Source organism: Phocoena sinus, chromosome 16, assembly GCF_008692025.1.
Source record: "Phocoena sinus isolate mPhoSin1 chromosome 16, mPhoSin1.pri, whole genome shotgun sequence".
NCBI classification, from domain to species: domain Eukaryota; kingdom Metazoa; phylum Chordata; class Mammalia; order Artiodactyla; family Phocoenidae; genus Phocoena; species Phocoena sinus.
The window spans coordinates 39,243,663-39,258,107 of record NC_045778.1 but is presented as its reverse complement, the minus strand read 5'-3'; the positions used below and the strand labels follow the sequence as shown (position 1 = coordinate 39,258,107).

The 14,445-nt window shown below is 36.3% G+C and overlaps 1 protein-coding gene across 11 annotated transcripts in view; it reads right to left on the bottom strand.

Moving 5' to 3' along the window:
- Positions 1 to 14,445, bottom strand: part of MARCHF8 (membrane associated ring-CH-type finger 8) — a 112,773-nt gene that overhangs the window by 84,239 nt on the left and 14,089 nt on the right. For 5 of the 11 annotated variants that reach the window (XM_032607476.1, XM_032607474.1, XM_032607469.1 and 2 more), the window contains one exon: positions 14,265 to 14,333. The exons of 5 other annotated variants lie outside the window; for them this stretch is intronic. The gene's annotated coding sequence lies outside the window, so the exon portion shown is untranslated. Of the gene's footprint in view, positions 1 to 13,523; positions 14,154 to 14,264; positions 14,334 to 14,445 lie in introns of those variants that run through there. One more of the 11 variants, XM_032607477.1, reaches the window with a different exon arrangement.

Genomic DNA, 14,445 nt, shown 5'->3' with positions numbered 1-14,445 from the left:
CCTAAGATTTTTACATTCTACCACCTGTGTGCAAATTAATATTAAAATTGAAATCCTCCTATAGGGTGGCAAAATTTAAAAAAAATACAGACGTACCAGGTATTAAATACAGTACTATCTGTAATAGCAAGAGACTAAAGACAACCAAAATGTCTATTAATATGGGACTGGTTGAATAAACTACAGCACATTCACACAGTGGAATATGATATAGCTGCAAAAAGGCATAAAGAATGTCTCTACATACTTGTGGTGAGTGATATCCAGGAAACAGCAGAAGGAGTAAAAAGCAAGGAAAGAAAATTGTATACAGTGTGCTGCCATTCATCTAAGAGGGTGTTGGGAGGCAGAAACAAATGTGTACATGTGTGCATTCGTGCACACACACTTGCTTATATATTTCAAATGGAGTGTGGGAGAGAGAGGCATAGACCGGAGGGGACAAGGATCGAAGCTAGACGTTTTGATTCTGCCTTGTTCTGCAGATTTGGCTCTGGGACCATCTACGTGTTTTCCATAATTATTAACAACAACGACAAAATCAAAAAAAATTCAAAAGCGAATGAAACAAAGCTAAATATTTATTGAACTGCTGGTGTAACCAAGCAAAAAGGAATTATTTCAAATAATGTAAAACACAATTTCACAGTACATCCCTAGAGGAAACTATCCTAAGAATAAAAAGGATGGGAGAAAATGTTTTTGAATTCTTAAATGGTTTTCAGTAATCATATTGTTAGTATAATACTGATAACTAAGTACCATTACTTATTATCAATAAGTATCAATATCATTATGGACCAAGATTTTCAGCAAATATAAAATCAAATAAGTTGAGTAGAATCCTCTATTTCTAAATTTAAGTTTGAAAAATCAGTATGAAACTCATGAAGTACTTTCTCTGAAAGCCTAGAAGCAACAACTGACCTGTGGTATCCAAACTGCGGTCTCTAAGTACAACTTCCCATTAAAAGGAACCACAGCTCATTGAAGAAAGGGCTTATTCCAGAGCTACAGCTTGAAATATACAAGCTGAGCATGGACATCTTGTCACACCAGGAAGCAAGAAGCTATCAAAGCCATTCATATCAAAAGGACCCAGGAGCCAACCTGAAGGTGCTCTCACTGGCCAAAGAAGGGACAACTTGATCATCCATAAGAAAACAACTTGAGGGACTTCCCTGGTGGTGCAGTGGTTGAGAATCTGCCTGCCAATGCAGGGGACACGGGTTTGAGCCCTGGTCCAGGAAGATCCCACATGCCGCGGAGCAACTAAGCCCATGCACCACAACTACTGAGCCTGCGCTCTAGAGCCCGTAAGCCACAACTACGGAGCCCGCGTGCCACAACTTCTGAAGCCTGCGCGCCTAGAGCCCAAGCTCTGCAACAAGAGAAGCCACACAATGAAAAAAATAACCCGCACACCGCAATGAAGAGTAGCCCCCGCTCACCACAATTGGAGAAAGCCCACGCGCAGCAACTAAGACCCAACAACGAAGACCCAATGCAGCCAAAAATAAATAAATACATAAATTTATTTTTAAAAAATTTTTGATTATTAAAAAATAATCAAATGTGTAAAATTCATGTGTTCCTAACAATATTTTTAAAAATAAAGAAAAAAATCATTTGGCCATCTTTGGAGATATTAAGGTCCTTCCAAGAGTTATAAACAAAGGAAAAGAATCAGTCATTTAACCTGTTTTCCCTGTATGGACTGTACCTCCAGGTAACCAAATAGTTGATAAAGAGAAACTTCTCTATGGAAGTAAACTAAAAGCTAATAAATGAAGAGGGAATGATGAAACTAGAACAGCAACATCGTGCAAACCCCAATTAAATAATGCAAATTATAAGTGGCCACTAATATCACAAAGAAAAAACAACAATCAGACATTATGTGCTGTTGGAAACCACTGTCTATGAAACATTCTTGCAAAAAAGAAAAAAAGAACTTAAATCTCTAAAACTAACGGTGGGGTAGGAGGATGAACATGTTAAATGACACCACTGGGATGCATTCAGCAAAGTTCACAGTATGGGCAGTTCTACAAGATAAATGACAAGATTTATTCAGCAGACACATTTCAAGAACAAAGAAAATAAATAAGAAGGGGAAGCTATAGATTAAAAGATAATTTTAAGAAAACACATCAACTGAATGTAATGTATGGATGGACTATGATCAGATCCTGATTCAAACAAGTCAACTGAAAAAAAAATAGTATGAAATAACTTTGGAGTGACAGCAGTTCTACGGTCAATTCTAAGAAAACAGCCCTTACCTTTCAGTGAAAGTACTGAAATATTTAGATAAAATTATATGATAACTAGAATTTGCTTGAAATATGCAGTGGGAGAAGGAATACAAGGAAACAAAAGAGGCTGTGAGTGGATGCCAGCTGGGGGATGGACAAACAGTAGCTCATCATATTATTCCTCTACTTTTGTATATAACTGAAATTTTCCATAGTTAGGTTTTGAAAATTTGATGAATGACTGTATATCTATATGCTTTAAGTTACTGATAAAATGTTCATGGTATGCATAACTTTCCCCTTCTACAATTCTTTCAGCATAAGTGGCAATACTTGTACTCTTTCACTTGTCTCTCCTCTGCGGCACATGCCCCTTACTTCTCTGAACTATAAACTAAAAGCACAGAGCCTGCTATATAGGAGCTGCTCAATAAATGTTAAATGAATAAATTTCAGTTTGCTGTACATCTCCTCTGCTCTAGTAAACCCTCCAATAACTCTAATCTGTTAATTCAAGTTGTGGTAAAGGATGAGAAAATAGAACCAAGTACAAATAAATAAGGTAAAAAAATCCAAAACCCTGCCCTTAACCTTTTAAATGTATATCCCACAAAAGATGCTCACTTTTTTTATTATAGTAAAAAACATGTAACAAAATTTATCAAATTAGCCATTTTTAGATGTACAGTTCAGTAGTGTTAAATATATTCACATTGTTGGGAAAAGATCTCCAGAGCGTTTTCAATTTGCAAAACTGAAACTCTGTATCCATTAAACAAAAAATGCAGTAAATTCACCAAACTTACTGTAGTAAGCATTTCACGATGCATGTAGGTCAATCATTTTGCTGTACACCTTAAACTTACACAGTGCTGTATGTCAATCATATCTCAATAAAACTGGAAGGAAAAAATAAGTCAATAGCAAATAAAAGATGCTTATTCTTAACACTTCCTACCCATTGCCTATTTTATCCTATATGTGTCTCTAGCTACCACAGCAGCTTTTAAAGTATAATTCTTTTCACAATAAACTTTATGGATCACCAGCACAATAACAGCAGATTAAAAAAAAAAAAGTCCTTAAAGGAAATGAGAGAGGTCAGAAGTACGACTATGAACAGAAGATCCATATGAGCCTCTGTGCAGAGGACAGGGCTGGAATGTGGCTTCACAGTCACTCTGAATGGGAGTGAGGGGCCAGAAGAGGCAGGCCCACAGCTAAAGAAGGTCAAATGAGGCAGCACCAACTATGGAAGCAGTAGTCCTTTTGTGGCTGCAGTCATTAGGGGCTTACCACTCCTCTGGCCGCCCCATAATAATGATGGCAAGACCGCTGGTAAGTACACAGTGCCAATCTAACAGATGCCTTAGATCAGGTAGTTAGGAAAGCACGGTGCCAAGCCTCATTCCACAGACTTTTAGTTAAATATGCCAATTCAGGCCTACAAAATAATAATAATGATTTAGCAATAAATCTAGTAAGAATAACCATAGTATAAGTGTTTAACAAATAAGAGAAAGTATCACTGATACTTTTCTGCCTGTTACTATAGTTTCAATTAACTTTGGTGGTTTTATTTTAGAAAGATGAACCCTGAGTAAATCACTACTTTGAAAATCACTTACATACAACATTATTCTTCCTAAGCATGACTCCCAGCTGAGCCTGCACTGGGACCACTCCAGGAAAGAAAGATAAGAGAGATTTTGCACATGACTGGGGTTACGGGCAGGGTCAGTCCTGCTAAAGGCCAGTTTACAAAAAAGTCTGGGAACTCTCAAAAAGGTGGGAGGACAGGGGGCAGGGCACGATTCATTCTAAAGCAACAGCCTGAGTTTAATCCAAAGAAAGCCATAGAGCATGAGAACACAATGTGGATTGGAGAACACGGTATCTGTCATTCACACTACACTGCATAAAACAAGGGAGTTGTAAATAGAGTTAAAGACACTTCTCAAAAAGACTCTGTAGCACAATGAAAGTTCAAGGATTTGGAAGCACAGGAAGCCAGCTGTTAGTCACAAAACTGAGAGTGGCATGGGTGATAATGACACTGCAGAACTCCTGCAAAAGGCTGAGGAATTGACAACATTGGATAGCTCCAGAAGGACTGAGAAGTGAAGGTAAAGTTAGAACCAGGAGGATAACAGATAAGCCAATCAAGAAATTACTAGAACCCCTTTCCCCTCACAAGGCCAGGTGAATAAAATGTGCCTGTAATGAGTACTTAAGTACTGGTACTCTGAAAAGTGGATAATGTTATCCAGGACAAAAGTGCACCCTATTTCCTGGCAGAATTCATATTCAAATGGCCTCATGAGGAAACTATCTTCAACTGAGGTCCTGTGGACTCTCACAGATTAAATCTGAAAAAAAAAAAACAAAGCTCAGATCAAAATTTACCATATACACGAAGAAATATATCTCTAAGAGTGACAATCACCAGAAATAACCAATAACAGAAACAATATTTGAAGAGATAAGAGCTGAGAATTTTCAAAAATGGACAAAAAATTTGGATCAAGATTCAAGAAACACAATGTATACCAACTAGTATAAACAAAAAGAACTGAACACCTAGACGCATTGTAGTAAACTGCAAAATAAAGCCAAAGAAGAGATTTCAAAACAGCCAAAGAGAAAAAGAACAGATTACAATTAGATTTGACTAGAGAATTCTCACCAGTAACAACAAAAGCCAGAAGACAGTAGAATATTATCTTCAAAATACAGAGAAAATGTAGCTGTCATCTAGTATTGTATGTCCAGCAAAACTATACTTCAAGAATGAAGATGAAATAAAGAATAAAAAGTAGCAGAAAGAGTTTATTGCCAGCATTCTTTCAATAAAGACACTCTGAGAAACTATGTCACAGAAAAGTAAAAAAAATCTCAAAAATGAGATCCGAGATGACAGAAGAAATGATATACAAGTACTGGTAAACATGGAAGTAAATAAATGTAAACAAACAATTCTCATGCTAAAAATAATATTAGCTTGCAATTCGTGGGTTTAAACGAAAAAAATTGAAATCTGAAAAACCAAAATGCTTAAGCGAGGGAGGAGTGGTCACTAGAGTTAAAACATTTTTAAGTATTTGTATTTCTTGGGGGGCAATTAAGATATTGATAACTTTCAGTTTTGTTAACTTAAAAGTCTATGGTATATGACCCAGCAATCCCATTACTGGGCATATACCCAGAGAAAACCATAATTCAAAAAGACACATGCACCCCAATATTCACTGCAGCACTATTTACAATAGCAGGTCACAGAAGCAACCTAAATGCCCATCGACAGACGAATGGATAAAGAAGATGTGGTACATATATACAACGGAATATTACTCAGCCATAAAAAGCAACAAAATTGGATCATTTGTAGAGATGTGGATGGACCTAGAGACTGTCATACAGAGTGAAGAAAGTCAGAAAGAGAAAAACAAATATCGTATATTAATTCATATATGTGGAATCTAGAAAAATGGTACAGATGAACCAGTTTGCAAGGCAGAAACAGACACAGATGTAGAGAACAAACGTATGGACACCAAGGGGGGAAAGTCGGGGGTGGGGAGTGGGGTGGGGGGGTGGGATGAATTGGGAGATTGGGATTGACATCTATACACTAATATGTATAAAATAGATAACTAATAAGAACCTGCTGTATAAAAAAAATCTCACTAAAATTAAAAAAATAATAATTAAAAAAGAAGTCTATGGTAGTATCTCAAGAATAAACCATGAAAAAACTCCCAAATTAATACAGAGGGAAAGCATCATAAGAAAAAAATAACTGCAAAAACCTTATTTTTTTTTAAAGGAGAACAAACAAGAAAAGAGAAAAAAAGGGGCACAGAAAAGTACAAACAGAAAATACAAAGAAAATGAACAGGCATCACTGCAAATACATCAATAATCATAATATACATAAATTAATTAAAATTGCCAAGTAAAAGACAGATTATAAGATTATTTTATAAAATATAAACAGCTCCAGTTATATACTGCTTAAGACATACGCAATGAATAATAACACAAAAAGTTGAAAATGAAAGGATTAAAAATATTAAGTATTAACCAAAAGAAAACAGGAATAGCTCTAATAATAATAATAATAAATAGGCCCATATCATCTGTTACCCACTGTGAGACAAAGTTGAGAAAACATGGTCTTAATGAATGGAAATCTCAACTGAGAAATGAAAATTATGAAACAGAACTAAACAGAAATCCTAGAACTGAAAAGAATGAAAACTTAATGGATGATCTTAATAGTAGATTGGAGATGATGAAAGAGTTAGAGAACTGGAAAACAGACCAATATAAATTATCCAGGCTGAAAAATAGAGGAAAAAAAAGACTGTAGAAGAATGAACACACTCTCACAAACCTGTGAGATAATACCAAGCAGTGTAACATATATATAATTGGAGATATAGATGGGGAAGAGAGTGAAATTGGAGCAGAAAAAGTATTTGAAGGTACAATAGCCAAAAACCTCCCAAATCTGATGAAAAACACTGACTTATAAATCCAAGAAACTCAGTGAACCGTAAGTAGGATCAATATAAACAGAACTGCACCTGAGCATCATAAACTGCTGAAAACCAAAAATGAAGAGAGAAATCTTGAGAGCACCTAGAAAGAAATAATAACAATGACAACAATAACAGTAACAACAATATGAATGACCACTTTCTGTCAGAAAAAAGGAGCCAAAAAGCAATGAAATGACATCTATAATGCTGAAAGAATTCCATATGCAGCAAAAATATTCTCCAAAAATTAAGCAAAATAAAGATGTCCAGATAAACAAAAACTAAGGAAATTCATTCCCAGCAAATGACACCTGATAAAAACTAGAATCTACAAAAAGAAATGAAGGGTACCAGAGATGGAAAATATGCGGGTAAAAGAAGAACTATCATTTTCTCCTCAATTTCTTTAGAAGGTGCCGGCTGTTTAATGCAGGAAGTGTAACATTAGGGTACAATTGCCAGCTGTTTAATGCACGAAGTGTAACATTAGGGTACAATGAAGGGTTATGTAAAATATATGAAAACAATAGCACAATGAACGTGATGGGAATGGAATTATATTGTTGCAAGGTGCTTCTTTTTTAAAAGAATCGGTAAAATATTAACTCTAAGAGTAGGAAAGACTGGAAATAAGTTAAGGATGCACGCTGCAATTGCAAATGCAACTACTAAAAAAAAGTTATTAAATGGAACATGATAAAAGTCAATAGAGTAATGGAATAAAAGAGTAACAGATAAAGAAAAAAAGAAAGATCTAAACCTAACTACAGCCAGTTCTCAATGTGCACAGTTATGTTCTATAAAGTTGCCACGAGCGTGGAATTAGTGAATACAGAACCATTGCTCCTAGGGGAAATACAAGGTTAGGTTCCTGGGAGCCTCTGGTCACAACACTTTAGTCAACCATCAATACATAACGTTGTTTTATGTTTGTTTCTGTTTAAAGACACCTTATTTAGCAAATATATTTTGTCCATCCATTAACACTGAACTCATGACCAACAGCACTTTTACTCCTGCCTGAAGGAGGTTTAGCTAATAACATGCCTATTTTCTCTGTAAGGCATATTACAGCCTTCTTTACTTAGAAACACTAGACAGCACCTCAGCACTACACTTAGGGGTAGTTTTAAACAGTGATATAATACACAAAAAAGCACAAAAATGTGAAAAACATGGCACTGAATAGATCACAAAAAGGACACATGTTTACAGTATGAGAAATGAAACGAGAAGGCAGAGTTCGACTTTTCAACCTGTTGGGAGCCTGCATACTAGATGACTCAAAATCTCACTGTTCTGTGCATGTCCGTGAATGACCTTAAGAGCATTGTGAGCACTGACATTAGGATCAGAATTAAGTTTTAGTGAGTAGGCAAATTTGCAGATATATAATCCATGAATAATGAGAATCAACTGTGTATCAGTAAGTATTCAACATATTACATATAAAAGGACTAAATATTCCAATTAAAAAGTAGAGCTTGTCAGAATGGGGAGAAAGAAAAACAAAAAACACAAAAACCAAGACCCAACCATACCCTACAAGAGATACACTTTGAATATAAAGACACAGGTCTAAAGTAAAGAGAATGGAAAAAGAGAAACACAACTTTCCACAACTGACACAAGCTGAAATTTTAAAAACCTGAATAGCCATATATCTATTAAACAAATTGAACTGGTTAGTATACCCTTCTGGGAAAAGAAAACTCAAAGCTCAGATGGTTTCATTGGTGAATTCTATCAAACAATAAGGAAGAGAACAATTCCCAGCTCATTTTAGATGCTCTGCATAAACCTATAAACAAAATCAAAAAAAATTACAAAAAACTACAAATCATGAACATAGTTCATGAACCCAGATGAAAACATCCTTGGCGAACTAACGGAAAAATTGGCAACTTAAAAAAGAGTAATATATCATGACCAAGTGGGGTTTATCCCAGGAATATAAAGTTGGATTAACATCTCAAAGTCAGTGTCATGTAACATAATAACAGATGCAACAAAAGCACTTGCCAAAAATCAACATCCATTCTGAGCCTAAAAAATAAAAACCCTCAGCACACTAGAAACAGAGAAATTTCCTCAATCATATAAATCTACAGCAAATAACATACTTAATAGTGAAATCTTGAGGCCCTCCCCACTTGATTGGCAGCAAGACAAGAATGCCCACTCTTACCACTCGTATTCAACAACTGGACAGAAGGTCCTAGCCAGTGTAATATGGCAAGGAAAAGAAACATAAGGCCTAAAAATTGGAAAGGAAGGTATAAAACTGTTTCTTTTCACAGAGTACATAATTACTAACATAGAAATTTCTAGGAAATCTAAATTAGTCTAGCCAGATTAAGTCAATTTAGCAAGGCTGCAGGATGCAAGGTCATTTCACAAAATCCAAATGTATTTCTACATAATAGCAACAAAATGAAAGTGAAATTTAAAAAATTTATCTTAATGTCAAAGAGAAGATTAATTATGAATAATCTTAATGAAAGACACGCATGTCTCATATACTGAAACCTACAAAACACTGCTGAGAGAAATTAAATATCTAACTGTACAGAGACATACACCTTGTTTGTAATTTGGAAAATTCACTACTATAAAGATGTTGATTCTGCCCAAATGAGAAGTCCATTCATATTCCTACCAGATGTTTTTGTAGAAATTGGCCATTTGATTCTAAAATGTATAGGAAAATGCGAAGGATCTAAAACAGCCAAAACAATTTTCAAAAAAAATAAGTTGAAGGACTTACTTACACTTCAAGACTTATTATAAAGCCACAGTAATCATCAAAGTATGGTCCTGGCCTAAGGACAGACAAACATATCACAACAGAGAGTCCAGGAATAGACTCACACTTACATGGTCAACCGACCTTCACAAGAGGCACCAAAGCAATTCAATAAGGAATGGAAATCCTTTTCAACAAATAGTGCTGGAACAACTGGATATCCATGTAGAAAAAAAGATAAACTTTAACCCTTAATCTGACATCATGAACAAAAAATAATTTGAGATGGATCATAGATCTTTTTTTAAATTTTCTGATGCATTTATTTTGAAGAACAGTCTTCTGACTTCAAAACAGAAAAAGTTCCATGCTCTGACTTTTATTTTTAATATGTTATTTTTCCAAGCCAGTTTCAAAGCAGCAAATTTTCATGAGACAGTAAACTTCAAAAGTTTAGTTCAGTACACACATCTATTTTTTCCTTCCAGTCTTATTGAGATATAATTGACATACAGCACTGTGTAAGTTTAAGGTGTACAACATAATGATTTGACTTACATACATCATAAAATGATGACAATAAGTTTAGTGAACATCCACCATCTCACACAGATAACAACATTAAAGAAATAGAAAAATATATTTTTCCCGTGTGATGAGAACTCTTAGGATTTACTCTCTTAACAACTTTCATATATAACACAGAGGAGTGTTAATTGTATTTATCATGTTGTACATCACATCCCTAGTACTTATTTATCTTATACATGAGTGTTTGTACCTTTTGACTATCTTCATCCAATTTTTCCCCCACCCCCGCCTCCAATAGCAACAAATCTCATCTCTTTTTCTATGAGTTTGTTTTCTACGAGTTTTTCTATGAACTTGTTTTTGAAGTATAATTGACCTACAACCCTATGTTGGCTCCTGGTACCCAACACAGTGATTCAGTATTTCTATACATTTCAAAATGATCACCATGGTAAGTGTAGTTGTCATCTGTCACCACGCAAAGATATTATATAATTACTGATTATATTCCCCACACTGTATATTTCATACCTGTGAGTCATTTATTTCGCAATTGAAAGTTTGTACCTCTTAATTTTAACCTAAAAGCCCAAACTATAAAACTCCTAGAAATAAACATAGGAGAATACCTTTACACCCTGTGTGTAAGCAAGATGCAAAAGCACATGACAAAATTCAACATAAGGAGGGACACCAGAATGTCTCCCCGTGGTGTTGGATTAACATTAGTAGTATCAATACAAAATCACAGTTTTTAATATATATAAGTAAAAAATGCAGATATATCTGTGCATGTGCATGTGTGTCTTACATACACACACAAACATATCTTAGCTCTGTCCACAGAAAGGGAGTAGAAGTAATGACACGCTAGTTGTACCCAACATGCACCCAGATCTTGTTCCCCACTAACAGGAACAAGGCTCCCTGGAGAAAAGCTGATTTGAGGGCTGAGGCACATAAAATGAGCCCAGAGCACCTTGTTGCATCAGAAAGCAAAAAAATGTTCAAAGAATTATGGTGACATGTAAAAAGGAGACAGAAGCCAGCTTGAAAGGATTCACACTGACTAAGTCTGGGACAATTATCAAAATAATTAGAGTAATGAATCATAGGCCACTAAATAAGAACAGATCTATGAATAATTCAAATAAATAATCAAATAAATAAAGGGTGTGGAGCTCTTCTTTACAGCAGAACACCAACTAATAAATACAGAAGGAAGTATGGAGTTGGAAAATCATCACTGGATACTAAAACGTGTGGGTGAATATTCGATGAGGAACAGGATATTTATATAGTGTTAATAGTTATTAACTTCAAAGGGAAAATCTGTATCTTGGCAGTAGAGAAATCTGGCAAATATCAACTTCTCCAAGGGTCCAAAGTTATCACCAATACTGGAACAAACTAATGTCAGGTGGCTCTAAACTGTCTTGCACTGAGAACAATAAAAATCACTTTTGTGTTATTCCATCTACAATGTATAACCTGACTCTAACCATGCGGAAACTTCAGACAAATGCAAATTGAGGGATATTCTAGGAAAAAAACCAAAAAAAAACTGGTCCACAGTCTTCAAAAATGTTAATATCAAGAATGACAAAGACAGGTTGAGGAACTATTCCAAATCAAAAGAGACTAAATAAACATGACAACCAAATTCAGCATGATTCTGGATTGGACACTGGACAGAGAAAACACAAGAGCAATAAAGGACATTATAGGGACAACTGTTGAAAATGCTATATGAACTGTGAGTTAGACAACAGTACTGTATTAATTATTAAATTTTACTATGCTCATATAACAGAACGCCCGAGGTCTTAGGGTATACACAACGTAGACTCAAATGAATCAGAAAAAAATGCATTTATATATGCATAGAGAGAGAGTGATAAAGCTAATGGGGTAAATTTATAACAATTGATGAATCTTAGTAAAGGATATATGGTAACTCTTTGTACTCTTACACTCCTTCTCTAAATTTGAAATCATATCAAAATTAAAAGTCACACATAAAGCAAAAGACGTAATCATAAAATTGGAACAGTGTTTCGCCAAACACGACAGAAAAGGTCACTTCCTTCAACATATAAATAAATTTTATAAAGGAATCAGAAGAAAATGAGTAACACCCCAAAAGATTAATGGGAAAACAACATGTACAGCCAATTCGCAAAAGAGCCTAATGTACTTTTAAAGGAAAAAGAAAAACAGCAACAACAAAAAATAAACTTCATTAATAATTTAAACAGGCAAAGGAAGATAACAATGAGATGTCTTCCACCTGTTAAGTCAGTTATTTTCTTTTTTAAAACACTCAACATTGGCAAGAATGCCCTAAAATGGCCACTCAACACCCTGCTAGTGGGAATGTTAATTAGGAACTTTCAGCAATGCAGTTCAGCAATATAAGCCAAGAGCCTTAAAAATATCCATACCACTTCACCCAGGTTCATGACACTGTCCTAAAGAAATCATCTGGGGCTTCCCTGGTGGCGCAGTGGTTGGGAGTCCGCCTGCCGATGCAGGGGACACGGGTTCGTGCTCCGGTCCGGGAGGATTCCACGTGCCGCGGAGCAGCTGGGCCCGTGAGCCATGGCCGCTGAGCCTGCGCGTCCGGAGGCTGTGCTCCGCAACGGGAGAGGCCACAACAGTGAGAGGCCCGCGTACCGCAAGGAAAAAAAAAAGAAATCATCTGAACTGTGGATTCAAACGTATGCCCAAAGTTACTCATCAAAGGATATTTACAGTAGCAAAGTTCTTTAAAATAAGCTATATGTTAAGCAACAGGGAAATGGTTAAATAAATTGGGATATAACCATAAAATGCAACATGCAGTCCTTAAGAGTTGCTAAAAATGGAAAATGTCATGCAATGAATGTTGAGAATAAAACATAAAAATGGGCATTCAGGATGACCTTGATTAGATAAAAAACCATCAGTAAAGCCTAGAAAAAAGTACTAATAATGAAAATTGATTGTTTGAAAATGAATAAAACAAGGACTGTGAACACCTGTTCCAGTCTTGAGTTTATCTGTGAGATCTCTCCTTGCCCACCCCTCACCACCTGCCCCCACCCAAGACAGAGCCACCATTCCTTACATGGTGGTATCATTTGCAATTACCTTGTCTCACTCCCTCGGCACTCTGAGCATTTCTTGAGGTCGTGGCACCACCCCCCCAGATGCACTCATTAAACACTTGATGCTTCATATTTACAAATTCCTCCACCTCATTTCATACATGTAAAAAAATTATTGACTCTAGCTACTAAAGTCACCTCAAAATGGAAATCTAAATTGAATAAGGAAGTTCACCAAGATGCAGTTTCTCTTTTCTTTGCTTCTTTCAAATAAAAACATTGAGGGGAAATGAGCTTTCTTTTGAAACTCCAGACTCCCAAGGCAGGCTTCAGACAACATGAAGACATCACATACCTGATTAGTGTTGTACGCTAGGACCACCGGTGTCATTGTCAGCTCAGTTTCATGTCAAAGAACATTTGTTTTTAAGTCTAATCATTAGCTGCCACCAAAAAACACACCCATCTGCATGTTGCAGTGCTCAGCCACTACCCAGGGCCACACCTGACTCCAGCCCTATTCCCCACTGATTCCACCTTCCACTTGGCAACTTTCCACCTAACTACCTGAGCAGAGCACAATTAGGAGGAAGAGGCTGTGACCAAGGCTGGCAACATGGAGAAACCAGATGGGAGTAGGATGGTCACAACTGTGGCAGGGGGCTGGCTGAGAGGCATTCGTAAGTCAGTGGTTTTCAACCAGGGTGATTTTGCCCCCCAGGAGACTTTTGGCAATGTCTTAGAGGTATTTCTCGTTGCCAGAACTGTCGGGAGGCTACTGGCATCTAGTGTGAAGAGGCCAAGAAAGCTGCTAAACATTCTAAACTGCACCAGACAGCTCCCACGACAAACTACCCACACACAAATGTCAGCAGCGCTGCAGACCAGGACACAGAGTGCGTAAAGGAGACCTGAAGTATTTTAGGAAATAAACACACACACACACACACACACACACACACACACACACACACACACACACAACCTCCTCAACCAGATGCTAAGGCAGGATGAGATAGTTGTTCCTTTGGACCAAAATTCTACCGTAGGAGCTGGGAACAAGAACATTATAATTTAATAAAAGTAATAAGAATACCTTTTTCTCCCCAACGGCTTGCTCTGCCACATATCATATATTTCTTCAAAGACTGCCTCACAGCAGCAACTGTAAGAAGATAATACTATCAAAATTGCCCAGACTGGTAAACATCTCCAGAGAAGTTGGCAATGCACCCACATAGCTGATGACAAATTTAGCTGCATATCTCAAGGACCTA